Consider the following 18,301-nt stretch of genomic DNA (forward strand, 5'->3'; position numbering starts at 1 on the left):
GTAAAATTGTTAGTTTCAGTGATTGGTTAGATCTAGGAGATTAGATTTGAAACAGTTAGATAGGGAATTCAGAGAGAAGTCAATTTAGATGTGAAGACAGTAAATTCTATTTTGACAGCCTGAATGTGTTGTTCCTGTGCAACACCCACAGGGACTTACATATGTAGATAGTAAATAATATCTCTAATTTACAGATCATTTAATGAAGTCAAGGAACTTTTCATTTGTCATCCCATTTAATGGCCAGAATGGCCTTATACAGCAGAAATTATTATGAGCAATTGTATAAATGTAGACATTCAGGCTAAGTGTCACAGTTAGTAAGTTGATTGAGTCACACAGTTAGGAGCCAGGATTCAAACTCCAAGCAATCTGAGCCCATAGGCTTCAATCTTCCTTAAAATGTTGTGCTGTGTCCTCTAGTTATAATACCACAGAGCAAAATTTAGGAGTAGAGATGATATCGCCCAAGATGAGGGTAAAAAGAGAACCGTGAGTCGAACACTAAATCTTCTATCGCTCATAAGAAATCTAGAAGTCTACTGCTTGTTATAAACATGTAAATATATGATGAATAGCTCAATCATTTGCTTACAAATTTACCATGTTTAGTTTACAATTTGAAGAACAGATTCTTCATAAATTATAACTTTATCAATTAAACACATTTCTCTTTAATAATTTTTAGTTACAAAGTAAAACCTAAGGTATGATTGTGATAATTTAATTTTAATTATTATATCCTTTTGTAACACATGTTCTGTTAAATATTTACAGTATCTAGAATCTCTATTTTTTGCCAAATTTTGAAAAATTTAGTCAAATTTTGAAAACAAAAAGAACTAATAATATGCAAATTTAAAAGGATAGCAAGACAATTTTCAGTCTTGATAACTTGTCTCCATATAATTAGTTGGTTACAGAGGACTATCACTGTAAGGAAAGAAATCTCATCTACCTCCTGTCATTCTTGACTTTTTAGTAGTAAAAGAAATAAATAATTATTTAAAAATATTTAATGTACCTTTCCCACGGAATTATTGTCTACATCTTTTTATATTCATTTTCTGACTGTCACTAGAATAGCTTTTTGCTTGCTGCTCTAGTTGAACTTGAGTTCTACTCTAAAACTCAATTTACTTTATAGAGGTGCAAGGTCCCTTCTCTCTCTTCATGACTTCCATTTCTATTTTCTGTACCATAGTCTGTTTAGATTCTGTTGGATGGCCGCTATTTTTTGTTTGTTTGTTTGTTTTAACTTTTATTTTAGGTTCAGGGGTATATGTGCAGATTTATTATATAGCTAGACTCATGTTGCAGGGGTTTGTTGTACAGTTTATTTCATCACACAGGTACTAAGCCTAGGACCCAATAGTTATTTGTTCTGCTACTGTCCCTGCTCCCACCCTCCACCTTCAAGTAGGCCCCAGTGTCTGTTGTTCCCTTCTTTGTGTTCATGAGTTCTCATCATTTAGCTCTCACTTATAAGTGATAACACATGATATCTAGTTTTCTGTTCCTACCTTAGTTTGCTAAAGATAATGGCCTCCAGCTCCATTCATGTTCCTGCAAAAGACATGATCTCATTCTTTTTTATGGCTGCTTAGTATTCCATTGTGTAAATGTACTACATTTTCTTTACCCAATCTGTCATTAATGGGCATTTAGGTTGATTCCATGTTTTTTTCTATTGTAAACAGTGCTTCAATGAACATATGCTTGCATGTGTCTTTATGATAGAGTGATTTATATTCCTTCGGGTATATACCCAGTAATGGGATTGCTGGGTTGAATGGTATTTCTGTTTTTAAGTCTTTGAGGAATCACCACACTGCTTTCCACAATGGTTGAAGTAATTTACACTCCAACCAACAGTGTAGAAGTATTCTATTTTTTCCAAATAGATTACTGGCTTCCGAGACCTTGCCAGTATCTTTTTTTTTTTTTTTTTTTTTTTTTTTTTTATTGAGATGAAGTCTCACTCTGTTGCCCAGGCTGGAGTGCACTGGCGTGATCTAGGCTCACTGCAAGCTCTGCCTCCTGGATTCATGCTGTTCTCCTGCCTCAGCCTCCCGAGTAGCTGGGACTACAGGCGCCTGCCACCACGCCTGGCTAATTTTTTGTATTTTTTAGTAGAGACGGGGTTTCACCGTGTTAGCCAGGATGGTCTCGATCTCCTGACTTCGTGATCTGCCTGCCTTGGCCTCCCAAAGTGCTGGGATTAGAGGCGTGAGCCACTGCGCCCGGCCTAGTTTTTACTTTTTAATAATAGCCATCCATCCTGAATGGTGTGAGATGGTCACTGTGATTTTGATTTGCATTTCTCTCAATATATCTCAATATCATCAGTGTTATTGAGCTATTTCTCATATACTTGTTGGCCACATGTATTTTTTTTTTTTTTGAAATGTGTCCGTTCATGTCCTTTGCCCACTTTTTAATGGGGTTGTTTTTTTTCTTGTAAATTTAAGTTTCTAATAGATTGTGGATATTAAACCTTTTCAGATGCATTGTTTGCAAATATTTTCTCCCATTCTGTAGGTTGTCTGTTTACTCTGTTAATGTTTTCTTTTTTCTGTGCAGAAGCTCTTAAGTTTACTTATATCCCATTTGTCAAGTTTTGCTTTTGTTCCAGTTGCTTTTGGCATCTTTGTCAAAAAATCTTTGTGCATCCTATGTCCAAAATGGTATTGCCTAGGTTGTCTTCCAGGGTTTTTATAGTTTTTGGTTTTACATTTAAATCTTTAATCCATCTTGAGTTGATTTTTGTATATGGTGTAAGAAGGGGATCAGTTTCAATCCGCTGTGTGTGGCTAGCCAGTTATCTCAGCAACATTTATTTTTTTTGTCAGCTTTGTTGAAGATCAGATGGTTGTAGGAGCATGCCCTTATTTCTGGGCTCTCTAATCTACTCCATGATCTATGTGTTTGTTTTTGTACCAGTACCATGCTGTTTTGGTTACTGTGGCTCTGTAGTATATTTTGAAGCCAGGTAAAGTGATGCCTCCACCTTTGTTCTTTTTGCTTAGGATTGCCTTGGCTATTAGGGCTCTTTTTTGTTTCTATGTGCATCTTAAAATAGTTTTTTTCTAGTTCTCTGAAGAATGTTATTGGTAGTTTGATAGGAATAGCATTGAATCTGTAAATTACTTTTGGCAGTATGGTTATTTTAATGATATTGATTCTTCCTATCCATGAGCATGGAATGTTTTTCCATTTGATTGTGTCATCTCTGATTTCATTGAGCAGTGGTTTGTAGTTCTCATTGTAGAGAACTTTTACATCCCTGGTTAGCTGTATTCCTAGGGATTTTATGTTTTTTGTGGCAATTGTGAATGGGACTGCATTCCTGATTTGGCTCTCGGCTTGGCTGTTGTTGGTGAATAGGAATGCTAGTAACTTTTGTACATTGATTTTGTATCCTGAAACATTGCTGAAGTTGTTTATCAGTTGAAGGACCTTTTGGGCCAAGACTATGGGGTTGTCTATGTATAGAATCATGTTGTCTGCAAATAGTGATAGTTTGACTTTCTCTCCTCCTATGTGGATGCACTTTATTTCTTTTTCTTGCCTGATTGCCCTTTCCAGGACTTCCAATACTATCTTGAATAGGAGTGGTGAGAGAGGGTATCATTGTCATGTGCCAGTTTTCAAGAGGAATGCTTCCAGCTTTTCCCAATTCAGTATAATATTGGCTGTGGCTATGCACACAAGCTAGAAGAACTACAAGAGATGGCTAAAGTCTTGGACACATACACCCTCCCAAGACTGAACCAGGAAGAAATTGATTCCATGAATAGACCAATAATGAGCTCCAAAAGTGAATCAATAATACATAGCCTACTGATATGGTTTGGCTGTGTCCCCACACAAATCTCATCTTGAATTCCCACGTGTTGTGGGATGGGCCCAGTGGGAGGTATTTGAATCATGGGGGCAGGTCTTTCCCATGCTGTACTCGTGATAGTAAGTCTCACGAGATCTGATGGTTATTATAAGGGGGAGTTTTTCTGCACAAGCCCTCTTCTCTTGTCTGCGCCATGTGAGATGAGCCTTTCATCTTCTGCCATCATTATAAGGCTTCCCCAGCCATGTAGAACTGTAAGTCCAATTAAACCTCTTTCCTCAGTCTCGGGTATGTCTTTATCAGCAGTATGAAAACTAATATACCTACTAACCAAAAAAATCCCATGACCAGCTGGATTCACAGCTGAATTCTACCGAACATACAAAGAAGAGCTGGTACCATTTCTACTAATACTATTCCAAAAAAATGAGGAAGAGGGACTCCCCAACTCATTCTATGAGGCCAGCATCATCCTGATACCAAATTTTGGCAGAGACACAACAATAAATGAAAACTTCAGGCCAAAATACTCGATGAACATTGATGCAAAATCCCCAACAAAATACTGGCAAACAATCTAGCAGCCCGTCAAAATTGAATCTACCACCATCAAGTAGGCTTCATCGCCAGGATGCAGGGTTGGTTCAAAATATGCAAATCAGTAAGTGTGATTCATCACACAAATATAACTAAATACAAAAACCACATGATTATCTCAATAGCTTCAGAAAGGCTTTTGACAAAATTCAACATCCCTTTATGTTAAAAGCTCTCAGTAAACTAGGTATTGAAGAAACATACTTCAAAATAATAAGAGCCATTTATGACAAACCCAGGGTCGCTGTTTAGATACAAAGCAAGGCACTACTTAACACCCAACATCACCACCTACCTGTTTAAGCACTGATTATTGTCCCTATGCGTTAATGCTACCCTCACCCACCCTAGATGGCCTGGCTGAAGCTCATTTGACAGGACCTTTCTATGTTGTAATTGGATGAGTCTCAGGATCCAGCTCCCACAACCTGAATCAGCCTCTGAGAAACGTTCACCCATATTTTTAGCTTCCCTCTTTGGGCGCCAGCGTGCCACAGAATTCCCAACACAGTTCTTAACAGAAGATGTTGATACTTTTATTATGAACTTCTTTTAGTACTCAGGGACTATAATCACAGAGCAGGGTGTCATTCTATAAAATCTTCCTATTTGCAAGCTTTTTAGGAATTATTTAGAAGAAGTAAATTCCAAAGTGACAAGATAAATAAACCTATTTTGTTTACTATTAAGCAAAATTTTATTTCCTTTTTCTTTTTTTAAAAAAAGAAATGTCCTTTATAATTCACAGCTAGAATCTCTCCAAAAATTCAACTAAGTTATAGTTAAGTTGTTCTAAGATTTAACTACATATAGAGTGATAGGTTGATAAGCTAGGCTTATTAACACAGTTGTCAAGGCACTCTCTGGCTCTTTCTCTTGTCCTCTCAGTTGTATCAATTAGCCCCCTCAATAACTCATACCTAGTCTTAAGTAGATTCAGAGCCTTTCTATTCATGAGGCCATTCAGGTAGCTGCCCAAGTGACATTTTCTGAAAGAGCCCAGAAAACTGATCTAACTGGAATCATCTCCAGCCAGCCCTCCAATGTATCTGTAATCACCATTAAGTAGTATTGGGAACAAAAACCTATGACTTATTTAGCTAATAGAGTTGTAATTCATGTACATGAATAACCACATTTGTTAACCTCTTATTGTCACCGTGACAACAGTAGAGTGTTTCATTTATTTTTAGAGTAAACAAATATTTATTGAGTGATTATTGCCCCATGCTCTAGGCTCTGCACAGGCACTGAGTATACATAAAAGAACATCACAGCATAGATAAAGTCTTTGCCTTCCACAAGTCTAAATTTTAACGTATCCTAATGAGGGGGGTGAAGTATGAGACAACGTATTATTCAGGCTATAACTCAGCTATGCTAAAGGAAAATATATCCCCAAAATTTACTGGCTTCTGAAAACAATGGTTTATCTCTCATTTTCATTCCATGTCCTTTGCAGGTGAGCTGGGTCTCTTCTATGTATCTCTTCACAGGCTAGGAATCCAGGCTAGTAGGGTAGCCACTATCTCAAATATTGTTGGACACTAGAGCCTAGAACAAAAGTACCCTAAAGAATCTTGCACTAGTAATTCAACACCTTGGCCTAGAAGAGATAATCCTTACTTATACTCCCAACTCAGTGACCAGAATTAGTCATGTGAACTTATTCAACCACAAGGAGACAGATATACCTGGGAGGCAGAGAAGTAGAATGTCTGAACATTTTTAATGACTACCAGAGCCATGCAAGTTCTGAGGGTGAGGAGGAAATAAGTTGAGACCTCTATTGTGTTGCAATCCCCAAGCCCTGCAGAATAGCACCCTTGGAGATCTGGGCATCCACGATAAAGCTTGCAAGTGTAAGGTTCCAGAAAAGGGGATAAAGGAACAGAAGCAGGGGGAATTATATTTATTGATTATCTACCTTATCTCAGTCACTTTAATTTTGTTGTATTGTTCAAATATTTAAATTTAAGGGATTGAGGAGGAAAACAAAATGTTTAAGAGGAAACAAGGGAGCTAGGTGTATTCTCATATGGTTTGGCTGTGTCCCCACCTAAATCTCATCTTTAATTGTAGCTCCCATAATTCCCACGTGTTGTGGGAGGGACCTGGTGGGAGATAATTGAATAATGGGAGTGGTTTCCCCCATACTGTCCTCGTGGTAGTGAATAAGCCTCATGAGACCTGATGGTTTTATAAGGGGAAACCCCTTTCACTTGGCTCTCATTCTCTGTTTGCCTGCTGCCGTGTAAGACATGCCTTTTGCCTTCTGCCATGATTGTGAGGCTTCACCAGCCATGTGGAACTGTGAGTTCATGAAACCTCTTTTCTTTATAAATTACTTAGTCTCGGGTATGTCTTCACCAGCAGCATGAAAACAGACTAATATATTTTCCAAATGTAAACCAGGCTCCCTGAGCAATCTGATTTAGCAATATGGTACCAGACATAACATGGCACATACAAACTGATAGCTATGTTTTCTAACTAGGTAAATGCATTCTCCAAGATTTACCTTGAGTCTCCTACCAGAGACATAAGAAGAATATATAAAGTGTGACTCATAGAAATACCTAGGAGAACCAGACGTCGTGGCTTCCTAAAATTCCAGCCACTCAGGAGGCTGAGGTGGGAGTATCACTCAAACCCAGGAGTTCAAGGCTGCAATGAGCTATTATCACGCTACTATTATAACACTATAACCTAAGTGACAGAATGAGACTGTCTTGAAAAAAAAATAACTGAGAACAAAGCTCACTTTGCTTTCACGCCCACAGCTTTCATTCAGAAACATGTCAGGATTTTGTGTGTGCTCTGCCTCCAACCTTCCTACAAATGTTAATATTCTTCCCACTTCTCTTATATTCACAGTGTTGAGAGCCAAGGCATGCAGCTTGGAATGAGGCCAGCAAGACCTCTTGGTTTTCTTTCACTTTTTCTCTTTCTCTCTTCACTCACTTTTCTTCTACTTGGATTCCTAAATTGCTTCTTCTTTCCATGTCTTTCTGATATCTCCTTGTCACCAACCCATTCTGTTAATTACTCTTCTTCTGGTAATGAAAGAATAAAGCACTTTGTGGGTTTCAATTTAAAGTAATATATTTCTTCATTTGGTTCTTTTTTCTTTTCTTAAACTTTTTTTCTTTTTACTTGTTTGGCCTCAATGTATTAGAATTAAAGAATGTAGTAAAAATTTAAAAGATATGGATGATGCCATCAAGTAAACACATTTTGGAGCAAAGAATTAGCTAGACTAAAAAGTTCAAAGCATTTGGAAACTATTCTCTAAGTTTAGACATCAATTTCGGCCCAGTTTTTCAGAGTTGAACATCAAAAACCAAATTTATAAGTTGGGCAATTTTTACATATGCCCATGAGTATCATATTTAAAATATATAGGGCTATATCTTAGGATCCCTGAAAAGAAATGAAACTTTTGGAAGAAAAAACAGGATTGGTTAGAATGCTGTAAAATTACATGCATAGGGAAATTTGGGGGACAATATGCAATTATAGTTAATGTTTGATTATCAGATAGAATTTTGGAGGGTGGGTGGAAATAAGGTAAGCTACAGATAACTCAAAACCATGCACAGTTCAGATCAAATCACAGTTGACTGTTCATTAGCTTTCAGTAGATTAACCACTTTGCAGATTAGTCAAATATCTGGGGTGATCTTACCTCCCAGGAAGGCTGAGTCATTAGGTAATTAGAAGATTGGAGTTGAAGGACAGCTCTTCAAGGTGCAGAAGCTGAGAACCCAAACTCTGGGTAAGACTGCTGATGGAGTGAATGATGTATGCCAGATTCCATGTGTCCAGACCTGAAACCGAGTCGTCCAGACCTGGAACCCAGTCTTCCAACCACTGGGTTGCTGATAATCAGGGCAAATAATAACGGCTTGATTGCATGCCCTTGTAGGGGAAGATACCCGATTCTAAATCCCTGCTGTACCTTAACTACCTCCATCTGAAAACAGGTTAATCCACCTTCAGATGATCAGGAATTAATTGCATGCATCCCTGTAAGTGCATTTTAATACATAATCAGAAAGCAAAGAAGCAGTTTTTTATATTGAAGGCCTAGAAATTGTTTAGAATATAACAGAAATATGTCTTAGCCTCATTTTTTAATCCAAATATAAAAATACAAATAGTATTGAAGAGCATCTCTACCAATTGTTCAATATACGCCCAAAGTTGGGACCATTTAAGTCTTCTAAAGCTGTTTGATTTTTAAATGAACACGAATTTACTTTTCAATGGATATCTATCATTGTCATTAATTGACTCAAATAATAACATTGAGCACATATTATACATCAAACCAAAAAGCAACCACCATTAAAAATATATAATGAGTTATGGCTTTGTAATAGAAACTTATATTCTTAATACCAAACATTTAGGACTTTGTAGCCAAAGACTGACAAATGCAAAACAAAAGCATATACTGGACATGTAGGACTTAGAATAAAAACACTACAAGATCATGAGTCAAAGGTTTATTTCCTAAAACAAAGAATATGTTGTAAAATCAGATTGTACAATAAAGGGCAATTTGACCATTATATCAAAATTTCAGCTTTATCGAGAGAGAGCATTTCTATTTGTGATAAAACTGAACAAGTTAGAAGAATTGGCCAATGCTTTTCAGTTTTCTTTACAGCCTGCCTGAACCTTCTCTCCTTCTCTTATCTGACTAAAGATATCCCCCTTGGGATGTCTTAATCTAGAACATGAGTTGGCAAACTAGGGCCTAAGGACCATAACCATGCCTCAGACTAAGAATGGCTTTTGCATTTTTGAAAGATTACAACAAAAAACAGAAGAAAGATTACCAAAAAACACCAGACTATACATGGCCCACAAAGTCTAAAATACTAGCTGCCCACTGTAGGAAAAAAATCCCTGAACCCAGTGTAGAATATTCTTAGACTCCTCCCTCTTATTTTCTCATCAAATCCAAATTACTGTCTGCCTCTTAATACCTCTGCCACAAGTCCCTTCTTCTTCATCCTTCTTGCTAACTGTTGGTTATTACTACGTTGCCTCCTGCTTAATGTTGTTGTCTGCCTCCAGTCCCAACCGTCTCCATTATAGACAACTACTATTATGTCGCTAGAATAATTTCCTAAAGAGCAAGTTGCCATGTCTTCAGTAAATCTTTTCTTGACATCCCAAGACCACCACCACCTACATTCTTGCTTCTCCCAGTCCCTGCCCTTGTGCTGATGTCTGCTGCAACACTCTTCACATGAAGGATTTATTTGTATGTTAGCTTTCCCACGAACCTGAGAGCTCCCTTGAGGGTAGATACAGCCACAGCACCTGCCACACAGAAAATGTGTGAATGACTTTAATTCTGTGTTCTCTGGATATAGATTTTAACAGGGTAGAAAACACCCCCAGGATTCTGGAAATCTTTGGAATAAGGAGGTAGGTATGTGCTAGCAAAAAGATGTTTAGAAAAGTTCACAAGGAGAATTGAAAACCAACTAGAACTGAAAACCACCTTCTCATCTGCTTTTCATGCTAATGCCTCTCTCCATGAATGCATTTAAATACATAAATTTTCAACTTAAATTGTGTGCAAGACTAAGCTGTGTACTTTATATATTTCGCCAGTTATTTTCATTTTATAAAGTTGGCATATGTGTGAATATAGAATTGAAAATTGACAGAATGGGTGCATTTTTCGCGTGTAGAACAAGAATTAAAGAAAGGCAGGAGGACAGAAGGAAGACAGAAAAATTTACCACTAGCTAGCTGCTTCCCCACTTTTAATTTCTCTCCCCAAGCTCCAGAAACAAAGCAATCTCCTTGCCTCTCAGCATCTTTTTTTATTAAGCAGGGTAAATTGTGCTATAGCACAATTTTAAAAATCACTCTGAAGTCTTGAAGGCTTAACACAACTGAAGCTTATTTTTTCTTCTCCAGTGAAATGTGTTCATTTTTTGTCAGCTTTAGGGTGGTTCATTTGGACACTCAGGATCCTAGGGTTATGGTGGCTCCACCAACCAGGCTTGTACTCCCTGAGATATGTGGTCTTCTTTCAAGAGAAGAAAGTACATAAAGGCTTCATACTTTATTACTCTGTACTGTATTCCATTGCTCAGAACTAGTCACATGGCCCTGCTTAACTGCAAGTACAGTCTCTCATGTACTAGAAATGAAAGGAGAACCAGATATTAGTCCACAGATATTATGGATTTCATATCCATTTGTTCAATAAGATAAACTGTTATGTTGGATTCAGTCTCATCTTCCTTACACCTTCAGTTCATGTTGAGATTTTTTTTCTAAGTAGTCCATTAACTAGTCAAGAAAATAGCAGACATTTATTCCTGCGACAGGTGCCTTCTCTGATCATCTGAGCAATAGCCTCTGTTGGTTACCCAATTCTCCTGATTTTGCTGGAATAAAGGGAATTAGAACAATAGCCCAAAAACTAGAAATTAAGGGAGTAGCCTAGAGCTGTGAATATTTTTGTGTATGTGGAAAGGGCTGAGGTGGATAGCATGGAAATGGGCTATTGGGAGCTGGGCAGCCATGAGCTACCTCTTTATCCTTCCTTATTAGTGTGAAGGCAAAATAGGAGACCACCTCCTCACTCCCCAAAGCTTTCATAATATCCCTCTTGGGATCTCCTTTTTCTTTTCTTGACTACCTTGGATGTTCATTTAGCATGCTTCTACCTATGTACAAATGTTAAGAAGGAGAAGGCCATATGGATTCAATTATCACAGGCGTCCCCATCTCATAGAAATAAACTGGAAAGACTTAACTTTAAAAACCTTTTTGTCGTTGGCTCTCTGTGCCTTACCCAGATATCTGGATATCTAAAAGTGAAATGAATATGTGTTGAGTAGGAAGAGATTACCATGGTTTAGATAAGTCTATGTTAAAAGTGTATAGAAACATAATTTGTTAACCAAATGAGCTCTTCATTATAAAGTTAATGCAGTAGTTGCCTGGGGCCAGATTTCTGGCCAATTACATCTCCTGGAAAGAAAAATAAAATTGAAAATTTATACCAGCTCTACAAAGGGAAAAGTAAAAAAACAAGTGAGCAGAGACTATTAGCAACATGATCTGACTTCTAGAAGGAGATAAAGGCTTCCTGCCCGCTGAGAGGAAGAAAATCTTACATGAGTTAAGAGTACAATGGGCTGGGCATGGTGGCTCATGCCTGTAATCCCAGCACTTTGGGAAGCCGAGGCAGGTGGATCATGGTGTCAGGAGTTCAAGACCAGCCTGGCCAAAATGGTGAAACCCCGTCTCTACTAAAATTACAAAAATTAGCCAGACACAGCGGCAGGCGCCTGTAATCCCAGTTACTCATGAGACTGAGGCAGGAGAATTGCTTGAATCTGGCAGAGGTTGCAGTGAGCCAAGATCATGCCACTGCACTCCAGTGCAGCCTGGGCGATAGAATGAGACTCCGCCACAAAAAAAAAAAAGTACAATGAACTCCTAGGACTCCCTAATGCCAGTTACCAAGCTAGCCTGTAGATGGAGTGAATACATTTCTCCTTGCCTGACACGTTCAAATTATGGATATTTTCTCTTTTTTCTCTCCCATGTGTCTGTAGATGGAACTGGGATAATCTCCTAATTGTGAAAGCCTTTTTCTTCAGATAACACTGTCTTCTGCCACCTCTTGGAAGGTCTACACAGGAGATCCTAGGCTGCTTCATGTGTGTTATGTTTGGCCCTCACTGTGTCAGCTTACATAGAATGTTTTTACATTTTGAATTAACTGTTACTATTTAAAATTCAAGAGATTTAATATAAAATTCAAGATGCCTGATAACTCTGGTAATCTGGGACTGAATTCCCACATGGTGACTTTTGGCTGAAGCTAAATAACCCCTGCTGCCTTTAAAGGAGGCAAGAGCTCTCCAATACTCTAGTATCTCTACTCCCTGTTGCCTTGTTAACACTGAGACTGGGCATTTAATTTCAGATTTGCCTTGATGTTTTCCTTGGACTTAAGAAGCAAGGGGCATATTTCCAACTCCCAGCCTGTTTTACTTATTCATTTTTCCTGCTGTGCCCCCTTTAAAGATTGGAATTTGTAACCTCTAACTAGCAGAACTGAGTTTTAGCCAAAGCATCAAAGTTAGAAAGGGACTTTCTTGGACTTATTTTTTGTGTCCTAGTAAGCCAAGATTCAGGTACCATCTTAGAGGTGAGAAATCTAGGAGTCTGCTTAGCCTGCTTCAGCCTCGGCAGAAGGAATCTGAAAATGCCCAGTGTGTCAAGTCAGGGATGGGTATGGACTGAAGACCCAGCATTTAACAAAGAAATTGAACATGGGTTATCTGATTTTTTAGGCTTTGGTCACATGTAACAAAAAGAAACATATCCAAAATGCTTTAACCAAAAAGAATGCATTGGCTCAATAATCAAAAACTGCAGGAATCAGTCTGGCTTTAGGTGTAGCTAGATCAAGGTTTCAGTTGACACCATCAGCCTGAGAGGCTTCTGTCTTTCCATCTTTTGGCTCTGCTTCTTCTGGCTTCACTCTCAGATAGCCACCCTACCTCATGGTCACAGATGGCTTCTATCATGCCCAGAAGCACATCCTCATCCAGTAGGAGAGAGGACTCGCCTTTGTCCTACCATTCTAGCAAAAGCTTATCTACATTACATCATCTTTGCTTGGGACAGAGTGAACCCAGTCTCTGTGGCCAGGGAAATGACAACAAAGGCACCAGTGACAGGTCAGATGCTCTGCCAAAAGCAAAAATGGTTGGAGCCAGAAGAATAATTCCCCCAGATGGAAATCAAAGTATAGTTACCAGGAGAGGAGTGAATGGATCATGGATAGCATCAGTAGCTGGTTTCAACTGCACCTGGACAGCTTCTTAAAAAGCAAACTCTTCAACTCCAGCACTGCCCAGATATTCTGATTCATTAGATCTGGAGCTGGGCCCAGGAGTCTTCTTATTTAACAAGATCTCCAGGGATTCTGAGGCAAGAAGTCATTAATTCAAACTTTGTGAAACACTTTGAGACTGCAGTGTCTTATTACAACTAACAATAAATTTATAATTATATGCTAGGAACTGTATTGTGTTTTATAGGCATTATTACAAATAATCCTTAAACAACTCTGTGAAGTGGATACCATTATTATGTCCATTTTTGGGTGAAAATGTGGAGCTTAAAAAGTTTAATAATTTTCTCAATGACACATAGATAGCAAGTGGCTGAGCCAGAGCTCAAACCCAGTGTTGTTCCTACTCTACTATAATGCCTACATCCCTTTGGATTTCACATAAAAATTAAATGAGGGAGATAAAAGTGTCAAGACTGTGTGTGCCCTCAGTAAATATCAGTTTGTTTATTTTTTAATCTGTGCATTAAATCATAAAAGATCAAGTAACAATTTCTTTTTCTATCATTTTATTGCTGCTGCTGATCCATTGAGAACTTTCGCTATGGGCCCCCTCATTACCTTTGCAACAGATGCTAACTAATGCTGGAAAAACTGTATTCTTTGGAATGTTTGTGATGCCCATGGCAGATGATATTTTCATTTGAGAGTGGTGCTCAGGTATTGGAAAGAGGGGAATAGAAAATACATTTGTTACATGATTACATGATCACTATGTGGTAGGCATGTTTTAGAAAATATTTTGTCAAGTTTTAACAACAGTGCTACATTGTGTAGATTAAGAAGTTATTTTCCCAAGGTCACTCTGCCCAGAAAAGTAGAGGATCAGAATTTGAGCTTCTACCATGCCCCAGTAACTCTACAACTTCTGGATATGTCATTTCCTTGTAAAAGTATAGCCCCCGTCATAGATATAAATTGGTGCTGACTCCGCTTGAGTGAACTTTATTAGTGAAAACCTCAGTATATTTGGCATATTAAATGTTCAAAACTGAAACACAGGAAATCATCAAATGTGAAGAAGGAACACTGGCAGTTGTACTGATGAGCCTTACAATACTGGAACAGTGTTGATTATAACAATGATAAACACATCTTCTTTTAAATACAATTCTAGTTGACCTTTTTCTTACTCTAGGCTAGAAATCGGGAGTTCAAACTAATCAAACGCTAATGTAATAAGTTATCTAATAAGTAGGACATCACAGGTTTTGAATGCATATCAGATTTTTCTCTTTTCCCTGAGAAAAAAAGAATCATCTGGAATCCTCTGCTGGGTGAGAGCAGGTTCTTATTAGAGGAATGTAATACATTTATGATGAAGATAGGGGTTTTGCAAAGTTGCCTTTCTCATTTGCTTTACATTCAATTCCTTCAGAAGAATGGGAGAAATTCAATTGAATAGGAAAAATATCACTGAAGTTCCAGAACTTGATCAATTATCTAACAATATTAAGAAACTAAATGTATTTTCTTAAGTAATCCAGTTTATCTTTCCAGGTCAGTTAACATTGTTCCTTCTGAAGCGCAGATGGAAATTTTTTGAGTTTTTCCAAAACTTTCCAGAGTTCAAATACCCTGTGTTTTCTTTCCAGTGCCATCAATATTCTGAAAATGGCAGTGATTTTTATTCAACCTGTATAAGCCACTTTCACCATGTACCTGGAAGCAACATCCACATCTTTTTCAGGTAATAGTTTCCAAATATTAATTAATAAATATTGCTGTTGTTAAGAAATACTAAATAACTACAAGTAAGTTGCATATTCTCAAAATGCCTAGAAATTCACTCCAAAATTTTGCAAAATTGTTAGAGGTTAGTGCAGATAACATTGATGCTATTCTCCTTCCTCACGGCCCAAGCTCAGTCATTGAGAAGTAAATACCCAAAATGAAACAAAACATGTATGTTCCCCAAATTTCTCTAAAAGGCACTCTTTAAACAAAAAAGAATTTTTTCCCTCTGGAATTGGAATTATAAATGGCAATTACAATCCCAGATTAGCCCACAGAAACCTAACCATCAATACCAACTGTGTGAATGCTGGCAGCTGGCAGAAGGGAAGGAGACAGGAAATTCTCCCTTCTGAGGCACAAAGCTAGCTTTATATAAAGTTGTTATTTAGGCAAAGATTTTCTTTCATGTCACTATTCTTTTTTTTCCCCTCATCTCATCAACCACATTCCTAGTTTTCCTCTGTCCACTATGAAGGACTCTGTGACCACATTCTGACTCTGATGAGACCCTGCCCAGAATTGACCTGAACCCCAATAATTCACCTTTCTCTCAGGTAATGTTTTCAAATCCAGGTACTCTTTCAAGGTCCAATTCATACAGCTGTTTTTCTAGAATTCCTTTTTTTACCCAACCCTTAGCTCCAACTCTCGTCTTTCTCTGAATAGCTACAGTGAGTACTATTTGAATAAGCTATTTATTATGTAAACATATCCTAGCATTATTGTTACAGGAAAGGGGTCCCAATTCAGACCCCAAGAGAGGGTTCTTGAATCTCAGGCCAGAAAGAATTCAGGGCAAGTCTATAAAGTAAAGTGAAAGCAAGTTTATTAGGAAAGTAAAGGAATTAAAGGATGGCTACTGCGTAGACAGCAGACCTGAGAGGGGCTGGTTGCCCATTTTTATGGTTATTTCTTGATGATATGCTAAATAAGTGGTAGATTATTCATGCCTCACCTTTTTAGACCATATACGGTAAGTTCCTGATGTTGCCATGGCATTTGTAAACTGTCATGGTTCTGGTGGGAGTGTAGCATGGAGGACGACCAAAGGTCACTCTCGCCGCCATCTTGGTTTTGGTGGGTTTTAGTTTGCTCCTTTACTGCCACCTGTATTATCAGCAAGGTCTTTATGACGTGTATCTTGTGCCAACCTCCTAACTCATCCTGTGACTTAGAATGCATTAACCATCTGGGAATGCAGCCCAGTAGGTCTCAGCCTTATTTTATCCAGCCCCTATTCAAGATGGAGTTGCTGTGGTTCAAATGCCTCTGACATTATGACACTGTTTACTGACTTGAATCATTAGTTAAATCATATATTGTATGTAGGTTTTATGTCTTTGTATATTATCTCCGCAACCATTATAAATTGTACCACGAAGTATAAACCTTGCCAAAGAGAGGTCTGGCCTTTGCAGTTGGCACCTGGGAGGTAACCTCTAAGCCCGTGGAGTATCCTGCCTGATTAGAACATCTTTGTTTACTTGGGGTCTGGAGCCATAGGTACCTCAGACTACAAGGTGTCAGATTGACCTCTGGAAGTGCTGGAAACTAAGATTAGCCATATGAGTAGTGGCTGGGTGACTGGATTGCAATCAAAACTCCAGACACCAAAGCTCAAATGAGCTTCCCAGTGGGCAATATTCCATGTGTATTTTCACACAATGTTCCTAGAGAAATAGGTACTGCACACATGCCTTCACTGGGAGAGGATAACTGGAAGCCCTGTGCCTTAAGGTCTCCTGAGCCCTGCCTTGTGTGCCTCTTTCTTCCGCTGATTTTAATCTGTATCTTTTCACTGTAATAAACTGTAACCGTGTGTGTAACAGCTTTCCAAGATCTGTGAGTCCCTTTAGAGAATTATCTAACCTGAGGGTAGTCTTGGATCCCTGATCTCACAGTACATGTGAGAAGTAAAGGTGGTCTTGGGGACTCCTGAGCTCTGTGTACTAATAAAGGGAAGGGACTGTATTAAGTCATACTTCTACATATACATAGTCAAAATGCCTAACGCAGAGTTTAGGACACATGGTTGAATAATGATTTAATTCTATTAACAACTTAACTGTTCATTCTTGTCCTCGAACTCCACTTCCATAGCACCTTACTTAAAGATAACTTCTTATATCTGAGGCAGTAAAGAGCGAAAAAGAAAAATAATTTGAGTAAATATGCTGAGTGTTAAGGAATTCTACAGTACCTGGTGATAATAATGACCACTTAGAACATATAAAGCACCAAGTATGGTGTTAGTCCTTTACTCGCAATAACTCTTCATTTTCATTGTAACCGTTTGAAGCATCATTGTTAAATTTGCCTCTTTTACAGATGAGAAAACTGATACAAAATTTTTAACAAAGATGCATATTTAATCATTAATATAAACTTTTAAAAGTCCACATACCCTTTATCTGTTTATAGCCACCACTCCATTTCCCCATGCTGCTTCACAGCAAACTTCACTGCAAAATCCCTCCCACAGGTTGACTATATCCTGTCTCCACGTCCTTGTTTCTAACTAATTCCTTCACCTACTCCAATGACTTATCTCTACCTTTCCATCAAAATTGTACTCATCAAGGTCTACAAGTCTTTTCATGTGGCCAAACCCAGCAAACATGTCTTAGTTTTCATGCTACTCATCCTCACAGTTTATCGTGTACTTCCTCCTTTAAATATTTTTTTTTTCTTTTGGCTTCTGATTTTTCTGTTATTTACTAAACTTAATTAGTCTTTGATGACACCTGTTCCTCCATCTAAACTCACTGTTAAATGTTGGCCTGACCAGGGCTTCCTCTGGGGCTCTTTGCTCTTCTATGTGTACTGTCTCCTTAGGTAATCTCATTGCCTTGACTTACAAACATCTATATGTTGATGATGCTCAAATTTTCAGTAAAAGTCTAGACATCTTCCCTGTGCTTCAGGCTCAAAAATCTATGTTTCCCCACTTACTCCTCTTATCAACATCCTTGTGTAAAGGAGAATATGGAAGTAGGAAAGGCAGAAACTCACTCTCTTGGTGCCTCTGTGACATGGTATGGCATCGAGGGAATCTTCACTCTTCTTACTCCAGTCATGACCCAGGATATTTGTGTTCAACTGGAGTGGATAAGAAAATTGTAAGTCAACACAATTGTTTTTTATAAGGAGTTCTTAATGCATAACTCATATATGTACATACATTATATAGTGGCAATTTATGTGATATT

General features: G+C 38.1%; 1 long non-coding RNA gene across 1 annotated transcript in view; it reads left to right on the forward strand.

Annotated features, from left to right (window-relative positions):
* The window catches only part of LOC130541288 (uncharacterized), a 140,260-nt gene that overhangs the window by 17,678 nt on the left and 104,281 nt on the right, over nucleotides 1-18,301 (forward strand). The window contains exon 2 of the long non-coding RNA XR_008955326.2: nucleotides 14,951-15,045. This is a non-coding gene — a long non-coding RNA (uncharacterized LOC130541288). The remainder of the gene's footprint in view (nucleotides 1-14,950; nucleotides 15,046-18,301) is intronic.

The sequence above is a fragment of the Pan paniscus genome, chromosome 13 (assembly GCF_029289425.2).
Source record: "Pan paniscus chromosome 13, NHGRI_mPanPan1-v2.0_pri, whole genome shotgun sequence".
Classification (NCBI taxonomy): Eukaryota; Metazoa; Chordata; class Mammalia; order Primates; family Hominidae; genus Pan; species Pan paniscus.